Below are 14,095 nucleotides of genomic sequence, written 5' to 3' on the forward strand. Positions count from 1 at the left end.
AGAGGGGTGAACTCCTTTATCATGTGCTTGTTGTAATGTGTTTTTGATGATGTTTTGTACATGTTTATGTTGTTGTTCGGTTTCTAGTTTATGTTAAATTACTCATAAAATTAACATAAAAACTATTCATTTTACTTGCAAAAATTGATGAATCCTTAAGCATAATGCAAGCATTTTTTTTATAATCTGAGGAAGATATTAGCACTGCAAAATAATATTTTAAATCAGATCACTAGGTCACCATGAATTGCAATATACCACCTTAGCAAACCAAGGATTTACGTACGTGTAGGAAAGATCCCTGAATGCTATGTTCGATGTATCACAGTGTATAAGGTGTCAGAGTTAGTTAACTATGGATGTATAACAACCTAGGGTGGAATTCAAAAATATTCTCGAAGGTATGTGGAAGTACAGTCCCTAGTAGGGCTGTCTAATGTGTAACCGTTCGATGAGAGAATTTCCATATACTTATCATGTGTGGAGCACCATCCTATATACCCTAAGGTACATGGAGAATGATCTTATACACTTACGTATGTGGAATGAGATATCAACCCCGGAATGCAACGCTGGAAAAAAATGATAGCTCCTACATTTAAATACGCTAGAACACGTCTCTAGCCTAGACTTATATGTGTGTCGTTAAGTTTCAAATGCTCCTTAGGTTAGATGAATTTTAGAGTTTATCTTGAATTATGTTTCAATTTCAAGGCTCAAACCTCAATTTCACCTGAACATACCTATGATGCAACTAATATGAAAAAAATAACCCTTTTCATTTTCCTTTTAACAATGCCAAACCTAACTAAGTGGGGGAAGAAGAAATCAATCAATAATGTAACAAACAAGCGATGCAACAATCGATCTCGTCAACTTCACTATTCCAATAAAAATCAAATCCCTATATGCAATGCAAGTAATTATTTTTCTTTTCTTTTCTTTTAATGTTTTAAATGAAAAGAAACATATGAATGCAACTTGATCACTGATGAAAAGAAACTACACAAACTTTAACTGTAATGTAAAAGTTACTCTTCAAATTCAACAATCAATCTATGCATTCCAACCCAAATTTACAAGATGAAAGAAAGAATGAAACAAAATCTTATCAAAAAGGTGATGACACTCAGAAGTGGTTAACACTCATACACAATTTAGCCCCCCTCGGCAATTGAGGGGGCATATTTGTTTGCCAAAATGAAAGAAAAACAGACAATTTTACACAAGATATTGTCTTTACAGAGACAAGGACACACTCAAAGACATGAGGAAACAATATGGACCAAAGCAAATAAGAGAGAAAATCATAAAAGTCATTTTTTTGCATGAAATAGGGGTCAACAGAGGTGCAAAAAGGCTACTAGTGATTTGCAACATTGGTACAAAGAATGTTATGCTCTTGACCTATGAGAAATTCCTGAATACCAAATATGTGAAGAAATACAACCCAAAACATAGAATAAAATGAGAAAAACAACAAGTACTTTATTATTTCGAGATAAAAGCAATGTTCACTTGACTCTTCGAGGGGGCAACCTCCAGCAGAGCAGAGCTCGATTACAAAATAATACTCGTTTATTTTTCCCTTCTAACTACAACTATTTATAGCTAAATGACCTTCAACAACGAAATGACTAGTGGTCCTTTGCATAACATGGGTTAACCACTTTATTTTTTAATTATGGCCCATTTGCAACTAACTATGGCCCCTTTCTTAAAAGCGGGGTAACCACTTACAAATATTAATATGAGCTTTATTGACTCTTTAACTAACTATGGATATGACTTGACCCTATTGGGTGTATTGCATAAATAAAGGGGTTAGGGTTGGACCCTAACATGCCCTCCCCCATCAAAAGAAACCTTGTCCTCAAGGTTGAAGCTGTGGAAACTGTTGAAGAATAGTGGCTGGTTTCCAGGCCGCATCTTCTGGGGAAGTGTTTTTCCACTTGATGAGGACTTCCTTGATCGTGCGACCGTGCATATGTCTTTCACGAGTATTGAGGACCTGTTCAGGTTGGAGTTAGAGTGAACCTTCCTCATCCAATTCGAGTAGACTGGTTTGAATTATGCAATTGTTCCCTACCACTTTCTTGAGGCATGATACATGGAACATTGGATGGATTTTTGAAGTTAGTGGTAAGGCCAGCTTGTAGGCTACTGCTTCAATGTGCTGAAGTATTTGATAAGGTCTGTAGAATTTTGGAGCTAGTTTCTAGCATCCCTTTTTTTTGAGCGATGTTTGCTTATATGGTTGCAACCGCAGGAATACCTTATCCCCTTCTTGAAATGTGCACTCTGAACGATGTTGGTCTGCTTGTTGCTTCATTCAATTATGAGTTTGATGGAGATTATCTTTAAGACGAGCTATCATGGTGACACTGTCCTATAGGATTTGATCAAATAATTGCACCTTAGATCATCTAGGGATATAAGAAATAGGTGAAGGTGGGATTTGGACATACACTGCTTCATATGGAGTCATATTGGTGGCTTCATGATTGTTAGTATTATACCACCATTCAGCTAAAGGTAGCCACTATACCCATTGATGCTACTTTTCTGAAGTGAAGAACCTTAGGTATGTCTCCAAACATTTGTTGACTGCTTTAGTTTGACCATCAGTTTGGGGATGATAGGCAATATTTAGTTGGAGTTGAGTGCCTTTTAGCTTGAAAATTTCTTGCCAAAATTGGCTAGTGAAAGTCAGGTCACGATTAGACAGAATGGAAGTTGTTATGCCATGCAGTTTGAATATCTGGTCCATGAAAGCTTGAGCCACCAAAGTGGGAGTAAATGGGTGGGGTAGAGCGCAAAAATGAGCATATTTAGAAAGTCTATCCACAACCACCATGATGATGGATTTGTTGCCCAACTTTGGGAGACCAGTAATGAAATCCATAGAAACATCCATCCAGATGGAGGTAGGGATTGGAAATGGCTACAAGATTCCTCATAACTTGATTGTTTCTCCTTTGTGGCATTGACACACATCACATTCAACTACAAAAGTAAGAATGTCATTTTTCATTCCCGTCCAAAAGAAAGAATGATGAGTGCGAGTATAAGTCTTTTGAAAGCCTACATGCCCTGCAGTGGGAGATGAGTGAAACTCTACCAAAATGTGAGTTTTGAGGGTGGATGTCGGTGATATAACTACTCGATCCTTGTAGTGAAGAATCTAATCCTTCCAAGAGTATCCAACTGAGGAATTAAGATCTGCTCTCAAGTTATTAATGAGTTGGGAGAGAGAGGGGTGTGAAAACCATTCCTTGCGGGTTTCTTCAATCCAATCTGGTGTGGGAAGAGAGATTGATAATAGGGTGCTTTCATCCTCAAATTGGTGCAATAAAGCATATGCTACTACATTGTCACACCCTTTATTTAAATTATCTCATAATCATATCCCAACATTTTGGCCAGCCATTTATTTTGCTATGGTGATGATAGACGTTGCTCCAAAAAATATTGGAGGCTTTGACGGTCCGTGGGGATTTGGAAACGCCGCCCCAATAAGTATGGTCACCAGGTATCTACTGCATGTAATATGGCCATCATCTCTTTCTCACAGGTAGATTTTCCTAGATGTTTCCCACTCAGTTTTTGGCTAGTGAAAGCCAAGGGTCAACCTTCTTGCATTAAGACAACACCAATACACATACTTGAAGCATCACATTCAATCACAAAAGATTTGGTGAAGTCGGGTAGTGCCAATACTAGAGTGGAACACATGGCTTGTTTGAGAGCCACAAACACCTGTTGTGCTGCATTAGTCCACAAGAATGAATTTTTCTTGAGAAGGTTAGTGAGGGGTCTAGCAATGCAACCATAATTGCAGACAAATTTGTGATAGTAGCCAGTGAGACACAAGAATCCCCTCAAACTCTTCAAGGTTTTTGGTTGGGGCCAATCTTACATTGCCTGTATCATTTTGGGATCAAACCTGACACTATCACGACCCACAATGTGTCCCAAACACTTGAATTCTTCCATGCCAAAAGAGTACTTGGAAAAATTAACAAATAGTTTGTGATTCCAATGCAGTTGCAAGATCAGGCCTACATGACGAAGATTTTTTTCCCAAGTTAGGTTGTAGATGAGAATGTCATCAAAGAAAACGAGGACAAATTTTCAGAGATATGGTTTCAGTAGGTGATTCATGAGGCTTTGAAAAGTAGATGGAGCATTATAGAGACCAAATGGCATGACCAAGAATTCATAATGGCCTTCATGAGTTCAGAGAGTAGTCTTGGGAATGTCTACTTCTTTCATGTGTATTTGGTGATAGATAGAGCGATGATCTAGCTTGGTAAAGAATTAATCCCCATGTAGTTCATCAAGCAGATCATCAACAACCATAATAGGGAATTTGTCTTTGATAGTGAGCTTGTTGAGGGCCCAAAAATCTGGACACATTGGCCATTCCCCATCTTTCTTTAGAACCATGACCACTGGTGATGAATAGGGACTGATTCTAGGACGAATAACACCTGCTTCAAGGAGTTCCATGATGATTTTTCCGATTTCATTCTTTTGGGTGAAAGGATATCGATATGGGCACAAATTAGTCTGTTGGGCCCCTGGGACCAAAGTGATACTATGAACATGTTCCCCTCTAGAGGGTGGAAGATCTTTAGGTTTGTCAAATACCTACTGATGGCAGTTTAAGACCTATTGCATCTCAAGATGAATATGAAGAGTAGTGGAATCTATGGCTTGGATGGCATTAAACTGAGCTATGAATCCATGATGGCCCTTTTCCAACAAATGTTCCATTCAATGCGAGCTGATGATAGAAGGAGCACCTGCCTGGAGTCCACGTGTGTATGAATGTGGTCATTCTGCTTAAAGCTCATATATAACTCCTGGAAACCCATTGTGATTGGGCCTAGTGTGTGAAGCCATTCAACACCTAAGACAATGTCACAACCACCCATGTTAATCGCAAACAAGTGGGCCTTTAGGTGGTAGTCTCCCACCTGAAGTTTAATATTTTCGTGGCGGCCTTCACATTTCATTGTCCCCCCATCAACAATAAGGACCTAGAAATTAGAGACTACCCTTACAAAACAATGAACAGCTTCGGCGACTCGCTTATGGATAAAGTTATGAGTGCTGCCACTATCAATCAATACTACTAGGGGGCGATGTTTAAGAAAGCCTTTTATTTTGAGAGTTTGGGGTGCAGAAATGCCCACTAAAGCATGTAGGGAGATAAATAGTTCATCTGGTGTAACTGTGAGATCATCGTCCTTCTGGGTTTCCTCAACTTCGTCCTCTAGCCCTGCAAGGGGTGGGGCTTCCTTAGATGAGCTATGAGAAGTAACATCAATTTGAAAGAATTTTGGTTCCTTGAATTTATGCCCCAGGGAGTATTTGTCATCACATTAGTAGCACAATCCTTGTTTTCTTCTTTCATCCATTTATGCCGGAGACACCTTTTGAACCTGAAGTGTTTGGGTAGGGTCCTGTGCCTGGGTGGAACGCCCCTTGGCTACGAAATTTGGACGAGTAGACTGGGCAGCTAAGGCAAGTTCTATCTCGACAGCCTTTTTGCAAGCATTTGTCCATGTAGGTGGGTGGTGCATCCAGGCATGTGCTTGGATGGCTTCTTTGAGACCACTGATGAAACACTTCAAGTAGAATTCATCTCCTAGACATTCCATTCTGAAGGCCAATGTCTCAAAGGATGCAATGCAGTCTTTCACTGTGCCTGTTTGTCGGAGCTTATTGAGATGACCCAACAAATTAGATTCTCGGTCAAAGAGTTCACAAAGGGATTTTGAGAACACCTTCCACGTTATGTTCCCGAGATAACATTTCACATGCCACTACCACCATTACCATCTTTCTTGGTCCAAGTAAAGGGCTCCCACACGTAGTTTAGTTTGAGAATCGCGGATATCATTCAGGGTGAAATATTGTTCCATTTTTGCTACCCATACTACCATATTAAAGCCATCAAATTTATACATTTCTAGCTTGGGTGGCTGAGGGTGGGAATCTTGGTGATTTCCATGGAAGTGAATATGATGGCTAGATTCTCCTTCGAGGTGTTCATCAATACTATGCGCCTCCTAATGATACCCTGTCATGCTCTTGGTGACTAGTTGAAGTGATTCTGAAATTTTTTCTAGTTGTTCCTTGAATGAATCCTACCTTGATTCAAGGTGCTCGATCTTCTCATTGGCTATGACTTGAGCTATGGTTTCTACCATACACAAATCTCGGTCACTTGAAGTCACTTCGAAAAAATTTGGGATCGCCTGAAAAATGAGGCTGACCAATGAATGGTACCACTACGATCAGCTCGCCGTCCTTAATCTTATGGGCTAAGTCTCTTTTAAGCATCTTGGGGAGGACTTAATATTGTAGTGGCCAAATTCTAGAAAACTTGATCCTGCCCAATGTTCTACAAAAATCGGGCCCAGACTATAGCAACAACAAGCTTCATTGAGTCACGCGACAAAAAACTCAATACCTTCATCGAATTTAATGAGTCAAATGAAGAAAACTAAAGGCATATTTTTTAGTTTAGTGAGCAAGGAAAAAGAGGTAAAATAACCGCTCATTCCTTCTTCGTAGATTTAACTAGCTTGAAGAAGGGAAAAACTCGGGGATTTTTTGATTTGAGAAAGAAATAGTCCCAAAAAAGAAAGAGATCATATCGTCATCGTAAGTGTTTAACGAGCCCAATGAAGAAAACTCAGGGTTTTTTTCGATTTAACGAGTGAGAAAAGTCCCTAAAAAGAATTCTCAAAGCTTCTTCATAAGATTTTAACGAGCTTGAAGAAGGAACTCGAGGTGTTTTCAATTTTATGAGCGAGAAAAAAGTCCCAAAAAAGAATGCTCAATCGATATTTTTCAGTTTAGTGAGCTAGAAAAAGAGGGAAAAAGAGTTGCTCGAACCATCGTCGTAAGTGTTTAACGAGCCCAATGATGAAAAACTCAGGGATTTTTCAGTTTTAGAGTGAGAAAACATCCCATAAAAGAAAGTGCTCATAGAGAATCAAACATGGTCATTTCTATCGTTCAATCCTGAAAATTCTTTCATCAAAACATGAGCAATTTCTGCCAATATGGGGTCATGGCACATGATAAATATCATTGGAAATGGACTACTTCTACTTTAATGACTTCAATTAAGATAATTCATGTCTCCAAAGTGACTATAAGGGAGTTCTTGAGCCTCCACTTTCACCATTTGCATCATTTGAGAGCTGTGAGAGTGTTTTGGAGCTAAAGAGGAGCAGATTTTCCACGGATGATTGCGGGAGATCTGGGTGACCATTCGACGTGCTGTCAGTCCCAGGTAGATGCCAAAATCTTGATCTTGCATTATTCAACCTTTTTTATTAGCTTTTGGGGTGATTTTTTGGAGAACTGGGGAGCCCTAGTTCATTAATTGCGCCTAACGCCCCCTACCAGGCCTGTAGGGAGCATTAAACACCCTTTATGACTTGGTGGAGGGCGTAAATCCTTCCTATTTGTAACTAGGGGAGGAATTAGTGCATGAGGCCGCACCCCAAAACTCCAGGCAATGATTTAATGAGCATTTTTCCCCATTTGCACTAATTTTTGGGTTGATTTGTACAAATTTTGAGCCATTATGACTATTCTATGGAGAGAACGGGCCCATGACTGACAAGAATTGATGATGCGAAATGATCCTGCTTGCATACTTGCATTGCGGCGTTGTGGGTTGATGAAGTATGCTCAGTTGGACTTGATGAAAGGTCAGGAGGACCTTTTGAGTTGGATTATTCAGCGTTGGGATGAACATGAGCAGGTGTTCAGGATTGGGGATCATGAGTTGGCCATTGACCGAGATGATATATATTTCTTGACCAATTTGTCATGCAGGGGAGCACGGGAACACCTGACCGAGGGTAGGCTTGATCCTCAATCCATCCTAGAGCTAGTTCGAGATTATTGCATCCATGAGAGCGGACTCATCAGCAATAAAGTCCATATAGAGAGGATTAGATCCAGATCTATGAGGGCCATTTTATGGATGATTGTGCGTTTGACGGGGTTGAAGAGTCCCCATGTTGTGACAAAGGCCCAACTTTTTCTTACAGTTGACTAAGTCCACCCGTAGATATTCAACTGGTGCAAGCTAGTGCTTCATCAGTTGAAGGCAGAATTGACCGCATGCAAGACTCAAACACAACAGAGTTTTGGGTATGGCACTCTCATTGTCTCATTCATACTTGAGAGGGTACCCGTTATGCACCCGAGGATGAGCTTAGGCCCCCTGGATCCGAGGGAGCCTAGACAGAGGTGATCGACATAAAAAAATAATAAAAACTTATAAATACATAAAATTACAAAGCACACGCCTAGTGTAGTACTAGGCATAAACTTTTTTAGATAGAGCCGATATCGGGGCTCAGCAAGCGGGACTCCTTCCTAGTCCTGAAGTTCATATGCCCCTTTTGAGAGGGCTTTCTTGATGACATATGGACCGAGCCATAAGGGTTGAAGTGTTCCTACGCCCAAGAGGTCATGTTTTTTTATTGTAGAGTAAAACAATATCTCCCTCTTGGTAAGAACGAGGCTTGACCTTTTTGTCATACTAGGCTTTGACCTGACGCTTGTGGGATTCGAGTGCCAATGTAGCATCTCGACGAGTTTCATCCAATTGATTTAGGTATAGCAGGCACTCTTCTTTGGTAGTAGTACTGGGCAAGAGTTTAGCGACGATTTGTAAGGAAGGAATTTGACACTCGATTGGTAAAAATGCTTCCAGGCCATAGGCTAGTTGAAAAGGTGTGAAGCCTATAGCAGTTTTAATTGAAGTTCGGTATGCCCATAGCAAATGATGTAACATTCAATGCCAATGGGTTTTATGATTCCATATTAACCTACAGATCATGGTTTTTAAGATGCCATTGACGGCCTCTACTTGACCATTAGCTTGCGGGTAGTAGGAGGATGATTGATCCTGGCGAAAACCGAGCAACGATGTTAAGTTAGACATCATGTGACTCTGAAAATGAGACCCATGGTCTGTAATGATTGCGTGGGACACACTGAAGCGAGAGATGACATGATTAAACAGGAATAGTGCCGTAGTTTCTCCATCAACTCGGAAGGTGGGAAGGGCTTCGTCCCATTTCATGAAATAGTCCACAACTATGATAATATAGTTGTGTCCGATAGAGGAAATGGGGTTGCAAGTTACAAAGTCTATCCCACCTTTGGGAAAGGGGCCAATAGAGATAACTGGGTGCAGTAGGGTTGGAGGAGCGCACATTTTATTTGTAAACACTTGACAAGGATGCATTGACGGATAGCCTTGATACAATCTTTGAACAACGTTGGCCAATAGTAGCTTGCGCGCAACATTTTCTAAGCAGTAGATATGCCAGAGAGATGACCACCACATGCCCCAACATGGCAATCATTTAAAACGTGTTCCGCCTCCTCATGAGTGAGGCAACATCGAAGAATTGTATCAACATCACGGCGATATAATGTATCGTTAAAAACTAAATAGTCCCGTGATTGGTGGAGGATGTGACAACGGTCACCTGACGATAGTTCAGGGCGGAAACGTTGTGCTTGGAGGTAGATAAGAATGTCACCATACCAAGGGTCAGTAGTGTCGATAAGATAGACAACTTCATCTGGAAGAGGATCATGGGATATCTCGTTAGGATTGATAATGGGAAGATCCGACAAAAGTTCGGTGAAGACTAAGGAATTTTTCACCTTGGCAGCAGTGAACACCTAACAAATTGTTGGAGGATCACGATCCATTTGGAATATTTCCCTCCAATGACTTGACGATACAAAATGTGTCTCATGGGATTTTGCAAGGCGATGACAGCAGTCTGTCGTAGCGATATGTTATGTTGGAAGCGGTTGACAAGAAAGACAACTGCCAAGGACAACTTTTCCACATGTGAATATCTGAGTTCAGGCCCAACGATGCCTTTCTACAGATAGTATATCACATGCTCACTCCGGTCATCGTGAGTTTGAACCAAGACCATTCCTAGAGAGGATGGCGAGGTGGCCAGGTATAGAAGAAAGTCACGCCCATAGTTGGGAGCGCTAAGGAGTGGGGCTGATATAAGTGCCTTTTTCAAGGCATCAAATGATCGTTGATATTGATCATCCCACATATACAAAACTCTCTTCTTGAGTAGGCACATAAATCCTTTCGTTAACTCAGCATAGTTGACGATGAACCGTTGTAAGAAGTTTCCTTTCCCCTGCAAACGTTGGAGCTGTCGAATGGATTGTGGTTCGGGCAATTGAGTAATTGCATTTAATTTATCAGGATCGACCCTAATCTCATACTTGGAGACAATAAATCCAAGTAAGTGTCTAGACTCGACAAAGAAAACACATTTATGCAGATTTAGATGTATGTTATAAAACCAACACCTAAGAAAGATAACTCTTAAATGATCTAGGTGTCATGCTCACTTCTTGGAATGGGCTGGAAGGTCATCCAAGTAAGCTTGAAAAATATGTCTAATATCGTGAAATGCATAGTCCATGGCCCTTTTAAATGTTGCTCCAACATTCTTTAAACTGAATGGGAGTTTTCGATAGGCAAAGTTTCCCCATGGGAAAACGAAGGCGGTTTTGTGCTGGTCTTTTGGTTTTATAGCAATCTGATTGTAACCTGAGAAACCATCCATGAATGAGAATGATTCAAAACTAGCTCAATCGTCGATGATTTGGTCGATGAACAATATCAGATAATTATCCTTCAGACACACGGCGTTCAAGTCTCGATAGTCGACACATACGCGGATGGTTCCTTGTTTCTTATCAATAGGAACCAGATTGGAAACCAATTTCATTAAGGGAATGGTATAGACAAAGCCAACACGTAACAACTTCTTCACCATAGTCTTGATGGCTGCCTTTTTATTGTGTTGGACTAGTCGAAGCCTTTGGCAGACATGTTTAGCATTGTCATATGTCCTGATCTCATGGTCGGCGATAGAAGGATATATGCTAGGCATTTCCTATAAGACCAAGTGAATACATCGTGAAATTCCTTAAAAAGGAAGGTGAAGCTTGCAATTTCATCAAGATTACAATCTTCTCCAAGCTGGATGTTTTCTACGATGCCTATTGTGACAAAAATATCGATGAGAAATGTCTTTATAATATTTCGCATGTTTCCTTCCGAGTCCAAAGTTTGGATAGTCATATAAGGTGAGGAAATGATTTCAGGTGCGTCAAATGACAGGATTTGAAGAGGCATCATGTCCGAATTATATATCGAAACACGATGGTGAGATTCCTCCCAACGTCACTCTTCTAAACACATGATCTCTCTAATAGCTTCGTTCGTAGGTAGGACTTGATTGAGGAGATCGAAAGAAGGAGTAGTTATGAGAGGGGCGGTGGTACCATTGGCCGTGACCAAAGTGACTGGAGATTTGGATGCAGATTGAATGGCTTGGTAGGCCAATTCAGCTGGTGACAATGGAATTTGTTCTCTGTAAGTGTCAGTTTCTGAAGGGGCCGGTAGGATCCAAGGATCGGTCAGTTCGTGAGGAATGGATGAAACCATATTGACCTTCTATGGAAACATGGGTGACAGAAGAGGGAAACAACCCATCAGGGAAGAACCCTTAAATAGACCAATACCGATACTGATGTAAGAGTCATGTACACCACCCACTAGGGGTACAGAGCCGCTGGGTAACAGGGAATAATCAGGGGTGCAAAAGGACATTTGGTCCACTACGACTATCTTTCCATCCAATGGAAATAAGATGATGCCAAAGACAATAGACACAATGGAAATCATGGCATAAGTCCAACTGTGACCCAACAATAGATTATAGTTGAGCTTTCTATCTACGACTTCGATGTCCACTGTTACTATTTTCCCATTCAAGGTGATGGGGTAGCTAGCTAGGTAACCTTTTGGGATGAAAGTGTGGCCGTTGAAAGCTTTAAGGGAATTCGATGGTGGGGATAGGGTTGGAGAACCCAAAGCGAGCCAACATGAAGCTGACATTACGCAGGTTGAAGCACCTTCGTCAATGACAGTTCTATGTATTCCTTTCCCTTTCAAAAATATTTGCACCTGAAATGCAAGCTGGTGTGAAAGGGGAGGTTTACATTTTTCCATGTCGAAAATTGCAAGCATGGAATCCTGAGGGTCAATACCACCAATTTCCGAAAGCAAAGCTTTCCTTTGTGCTGGACAGGTTTGTAATACTTTGAGCGCTGACATAGATGATGGTGCTTGTGCCAAATATTTTACAATACTGTAGTTTTGGGCAGCACGTGCAGATGTATTGTGCATTGTGCGACAAAGTGCCCCTTTAGGGGGGTGAATCACAAGATCAACAATCGGCCTTTCAATATGAAGATCGTTAGGTAGTGGTGGGTTTTGACTTGAGGAGGGTTCCTCTGCATGAGCGACTGGAGCTCCATAAGGTTTGGGTATGGTTTGTAGATCTACCGTTTCGAAGGCGTAAATGGTAGATGGTCCTTCACCAGCTGAAGGATGTTGCGAACTGCAATTTCCCCTTGCGAGGGTTGGGGTTGGTTTGCAATAAGGTGGTGCTGCTGCTGAGCAGGGAAAGGATTATTCAGGACAACAGGGGTCCTGCCATTGTCCTTTTTAGCAATGAAATCTATGCATTCCTAAAGATGCAGATAGCGATAGGTCATGTGGTCTTCGACACAGATTTTGCAAGAGAATCTAGCGGGTTTATCCTTTCCATCGTCAGAGGGTGCAACAACCTTCTGCTTTGGGTTGTACTGCTTTGTTGACTTCTCTTCAGAAGGAGCGGTCTTTTTCTTATTCTTCTTTTTCTTACCGCCATGTTTTTGTGTAGACTGCTCATAGTTTATTGCGGTGGTAGGAAGAGTAGTCGATTTGGTAGAGGGGTCAACTGACATATGGGCAATGTGACCACTGAGTTGTTTTACAGCATCCCTGGAGGTTGTGCCGATAATCCCATCGGTGTGCGCTCCGAGTTGCTGAGTAGCGGGAGCATTGGAGTTGTGAGGGGCAGTGGGAATGATGTCGTGTAAAGTTCCAGACTGTGAATATATAAAATCTAAGTGCTGGTCATGACAAATGATTTGGTCTTCCGTGACCGCACTACCTGGCAGCATCTTTAGTGGTTTGGGGGAGTAGAGACTTGCAGAACCAATATGCTAATAGATAGTCTAGGAGGGAAGCTTTGACTAACCTCTGCCTACATCTCCATTCATGTATATGATCAGAGATGTGGGTGGCAGTGTCCCGATGTAATGAAGTGAGGAGTTTCGTCCTAGTTTCATAGTGGATGGGTAGCTAGAAGTGCTTTAAGAATTCCATCGCTAAAGCGCCAAAGTTATTGACTGACGCATGTGGTAACTCGATGTACCACTTGGCTGCATTGCCAGTAAGGGTATGGGCAAAGAGACGTAGCCAGATGCTATCATCCACCATGGAGTTAGAAACACACCATAGATGATATGTGGTGATGTGTGTACCTGGATCCTCCCCTTGTTTCCCTTTGAACTTCGAGATGTATGTCGGTATTTTATGCGGGATTGGTGGGAAAAGTAAGTTGTGGTAGATGGGTTCATTTGTGAGTTTTTAAAAGTTGGGGATATCAAGTGTTGCTAAGAAAGGAAAGGTGTTTGATGCCCCCTGAACCGGACGAAGGCGATGACATATGACTTGAGGATCCTTGTGGTCCTCCCATCATGTTGTTTCCAATATTATACATAGGTTGTGTGGTATATTAAGTGCCTTGGGGTATGGTATTGTATTGTGGGTTTCCATAGGGGTTGTTAGGCTGGGGGATGGAAGTGACACTAGGATAAGGAGTGCCTCCTTGATTCAATTGAGGTTGTGAGTAGGGTGCCCCTATGGATTGATTGGGACCTTGTTGATGGTTCCCGCTCGCCACATAACTAACCATAGGTCCTTGACTGACATAAGGAGGGTTCATGTCAATCAATGACTGACCATGCAAACCTAAAAATAGAGGGGAAACTATTACGCTCCCGACTGGTATATGCATATTGGGGACTGTGCCTCCAGATACTTGAATATGGGGGTTAGAACTATATAATGGATGCCAACCATAGAGTTGGTTGGAGGGAC

This window comes from Pinus tabuliformis, chromosome Q (genome assembly GCF_031772625.1).
Source record: "Pinus tabuliformis cultivar Carrire ecotype Pingquan chromosome Q, CPIR1, whole genome shotgun sequence".
NCBI classification, from domain to species: domain Eukaryota; kingdom Viridiplantae; phylum Streptophyta; class Pinopsida; order Pinales; family Pinaceae; genus Pinus; species Pinus tabuliformis.